This window comes from Trachymyrmex septentrionalis, unplaced genomic scaffold (assembly GCF_001594115.1).
Source record: "Trachymyrmex septentrionalis isolate Tsep2-gDNA-1 unplaced genomic scaffold, Tsep1.0 scaffold9, whole genome shotgun sequence".
In the NCBI taxonomy this organism is placed as follows: Eukaryota; Metazoa; Arthropoda; class Insecta; order Hymenoptera; family Formicidae; genus Trachymyrmex; species Trachymyrmex septentrionalis.
This window is the reverse complement of record NW_017306091.1, coordinates 4223712-4228453: the sequence shown is the minus strand read 5'-3', so window position 1 is coordinate 4228453 and position 4742 is coordinate 4223712. Positions and strand designations below refer to the sequence as shown.

At 35.2% G+C, this 4742-nt stretch overlaps 1 protein-coding gene across 5 annotated transcripts in view; it reads left to right on the top strand.

The window, feature by feature from the left end:
* Nucleotides 1-4742, top strand: part of LOC108755853 (myocyte-specific enhancer factor 2) — an 83706-nt gene that overhangs the window by 580 nt on the left and 78384 nt on the right. The window lies entirely within an intron of this gene.

Sequence of the window (4742 nt, the reverse complement as noted above, 5' to 3'; positions counted from 1 at the left end):
AAACGGAGCGCGCTGTGAGAGAAGAAGAGAGAGAGAGAGAGAGAGAGAAAGAAAAAGAATCTTCCGAAAGTCTTTCGCGCGACAAGATGCGCCGGGATGCGTCGCGAGGCGATGTCGTCGCGAGATTTATTGATCCTCTTTGCGATGACATCGGATCGATGGTGGGCGGGAGATGACGGCAATTGTTGCAAGATTGCCGTCGCCAGAAACCGGTAGATCCGCGTTTTACACGGCGGGGTTCCGTGTAAGGGGAAGGGCGGCGGAGGGGATTCCAGCAATTTACGCCGGTAAATCCCGAATCCCGAGGGAAAAACTGAGATTGACGTTGCCGTGCAACTGCGCTCGGGACCGATGCGGTGCGACGGGGCGACGGAGACAGCATCGGCAGGCAATCCGGATGCCTCGCGGATGTCAGGGGAATCTGGGGATTCGAGCCAGCTGATGTTCTCCAATATGGAACTCGGACGCCGACTATGGGGAAGAAAGGAAAAGAGGGGGCGAGAGAGAGAGAGAGAGAGAGAGAGAGAGAGAGAGAGAGAGATATCTCCTTTGCTCTCGAGCGAAATGTGCCGGTCGGAAAAGACGTCGAACGCGCTGACGAAATTTCGATGGAGGAACCACGCCTTAGAGATATCCGTCGACGTCGACATTTAGTCGCTTCGATCGAGACGTTACGATTGTATTATTATTGTTTATTACCTCATTGTGTCATACGAGATGATTTATCGTCGACTGATTATTATCATCGGCCGATTCTTCTATACACTATTTGCCAGTTTTTTTTGTTTTTTTGTTTTGCGCTATAATTGCACGGCGTATTTAATCGTAAGGCTCATTTAATGACGTATGTGTGGGAACGTGTAATGTGGATTGGTTGCGTGCGTGTGCGTAATTTCTCATAAAAATTTACTCTTTTAAGCTTGCAAAGCAACGATATTGAATCTGTGGTATTTTTTATTTCTTTTAATACGACAGAAGGAATGACAATTGCGTACAGTAGGTACAAATGCGCACAAATGCCAGCCATGTGAATTAATTTTACGCATGTTTCTCCTTTTGTTTTTGTATGCATGGCAGACATGCCTCTCTGCGAATGATAATGTACCACCGCGACGTCGAATTCCGACTTTACGCCGTCGCGAAATAATTAAATCATACATCGACTATTGATTCGCGGCGATTGAAAAGAATGCATAAAATGTTTACTGAGCGTATCTCGGTTCTCAGTCGCGTTTGCAAAGGCGCATTTAGTGGAGCACGGAGGCAAACGTATTTTTTATTCTATTTTTTTTTTATCGACAATGAAATTACATTGTAAATTTTAAGCTGATAAAGACGACGTGGCCTCCATATCGAACTCCTATCGTGGTATCCGTATTAAATATTATAAAACACGAAAAAATTTGTCTTACAACGCTCCGTTTTGTACCGCCATCTGCATTGAGCTGGATCTTGTTTTCGCAAAATCGCAACCGGTAATACAGAAATCTATGCGCGAATTGCAACTGCACTTTTGTCTCTGATGCTATGTCGATTTAATGCGTTTGTGATACGAAACGCGTGATTAAATAGGATTTAGGTCATGTGGAAAAAATATTACAAACTCGCTAAACGCCATAACGTGTATTAACTTTAGATTAGAAATAAATTAGACAAAATTAAATATTTATTTATTTTATATAAATAACAGAGAGCCCCAGACTTTTTGTACAAACTTTAATAGTATATTCTATGAGCGGAAGTAAAAAAAAAGTTATATAAATGTATATATTGGTCCTAAATGCTTTATTATATATAAAAAGTTATAACAAAAATATCAAGCTTATTTTGATGACACTTCAAAATATAAAGTCAGATAAAACTGTTAGATAAAATTGTTTCTCACACTTTATATTGTTGTCTGCAATTTAACATATTCCTTGTTATATATAATCATTGTTTAGCATATGAAAATCGTATATAGCAAAATATTCAATTTAGTGTGTAGATATGTTGGAAAGAGAAGAGTATCTTTTAAGTACGTGCGCAGCTGCACGTTTTATAAAAAATGAAAGAGATTGAAAAAACAGATCAACAATGATGAATCAATTAATAAAATATGTAATTGAAATCGAAAAACTAACGTTAAAAATTGATTGTTTACATATATATAATTATTTGTTGTAGTACCTTTGAAGATTGTATGAAGCAATTTATAAAAAGATCAGGTAAATTGACTGAATTTGTTGAGTAAATGGGACAACATAACAATTTTCCGATAGCAGAGTTAATTATTAATTTTATGATATTTTATGCATTAGTTAATTATCTATTATTATAACTGTTAATACATTGTCCCACATTCCTAAAAGTCTTGATTATCTTATTTAACGTTATAGAATCGCATGATTTCTTTACATAACGTTGGCGTGGGAAAATGCAGTCAAGAAATGATAACATGAATAAGTAATGATAAATCAAAGCAAGGTAATCTTAAAGAGACGCTAAAATCTTCTATTTTTGAAAATCTCAAAACAACGTTTCTCAATAAATTTCCGAAATCTCCGGGATGCTGTGCTCCTCATAAATAAGTCCTAAACAATAGGTATAGTAAATTTAAGTCTCAAGAAATTGACATCAACAATTACAGTCGATTATTTTTTTCACATTCAATGTGGCTGATCAATTTCATAAGGCTTAAGATTTACTACACCTATTGTGTTTCAAACTAACAGACGAATATGTATGTATAATTAGAATTCAATTTTTTTCATTTGTTTTTCAACCTCAGGTTCACCGTCGTGATTTATTATTATTATAGGACATCTCGTACAGTTGTATCCATCAAATTATACACGAAATTTCGTCCTCGATTTTATCACCAAATTATAGATCTTAGGCAGCCTTCGAATCTGTGCGTTTATATTGTTGCTGTTACCTCTCTGATTTTCAGGAGATTCCGGCCTTTTGAACGAATCCCCGATTTTCCGGCAGACGGAAAGAATCTCTAATTAATCGCTCTAAATTTTGGTAACTTTTTTAATGCGTGCATCCGATTTCAGATAAAAAAAAATCTCGTATCTCTCCATCTCTCGCCATCAATCTTCAACGAAATATTAGTCGAAAGGTGGTAATCATTTGTTGAATGTTATTTAATATTTCATGAAGAATTTCGGTGAAAAGAGCATTTCTCATTCGTATTTTTCCCTTTGCAACATGTTTTCGTCAGTAGGTACAGGAAAGGTAGTAGCGTGCAAGACACGCGTTCACTTTTTATGCGCGTTTCGGTAATCTTATCAGATGCCGGTTTATCGCGAACATCTCAGCCAACCGCGGGACGAGAGGGGCGGTTGGGCGGAGGGGAGGGAAGGGTAAACCTAGACCTACACAACGTGTACAATGATACGTGCCACGTGACAATACGCGGCCCTCGGTATGACCTCACGCAGCACAAAGCGCTGCACAATGTGGGTCTCCGAGGCTATGCAAATCCACAAGTGAACATGTGATGACCTAAACGTTGACTCCGCTCTATTCTACTCGCGCGAGTAGCAAACTTGCGACTTGCTTACGAATTATTCGACGGTTCCGTCATCTTGAAGGTGCTGAAATATATGAATTAAATGAATTATTAAAAGTTCAATTATACAAAGAAAGTTGTCAAAATCTACAATATTTTAAAATCTGATAACATAATTAAATCATAAGACATTATCACTTTTATATACATACCGAAATGGTTTGATATTTAAAAAATGTTGCACGATTATATCAATTAAAAATATTTGGGTAATTCAAGATGTACATATACCTTTTGATTTTTTATCGTAATAAATCGTTTCGTTCACGTAGGACTACAAGTTGCGAGGTAACGATAGAATCTCTTTCATCGAGATTAAATATTTCGATCCATACGCATAAAGATGAAATAAATGCGTCTGATAGAGGCAAAAGCACTCGCAAGAATTATCTTGATCTGCTTTGTACTGTGGAATACTTCTCTCAAACGAATGCATTGATTAATTTAATCTTAAAAGGATTTCTTATTGCGTATATATATGAATTTATAGGTTTTTGCGGACTGTTACTCGTACAGGCAAATGCTCTGATTTCAAAGTCTAAGCAAATATTTTATATTATTTTCATTTATATCGCTTGAAAGCACACTTGCTCTATTTTGTCAATATAATTCATTTATCGATGATTTGCAGCTTGCATTATATTTGTATACATATATGTATTATAAAAATCGTCATTTGTAAGACGGCTAGAAAAATTTATTAGAATTACACAAATATAACACAATACAAAAAAAGTAGATGTAAAAATAATATTTCACATCTAGGATTTCAATATTTGAATTTTTTATCATGAAATGTCTATATTAATATAACAATATATTGTTTCAAAAAAATTAAATGAATTATTAAAAGTTCAATTACACAAAGAAAGTTGTCAAAATCTACAATATTTTAGAATCTGATAACATAATTAAATCATAAAACATTATCATTTTTATATACAATTCATACCGAAGTGATTTGATATTTAAAAAATGTTTATATCGATTATATCAATTAAAAATATTTGACATGTACTGTCTAATTCTCCTTTAGAACTGTACAATGCTAAAATAGTTTGGCCCGTTCTATAAGGGTTCACATTACTGTATTCAAGTAAAATATTTTTTTTTTATTGAATCTTCTCATACTCCTCTACTTTTATTACTTCTTATTTCATGCTTCACAATTGAACGAGTTTTC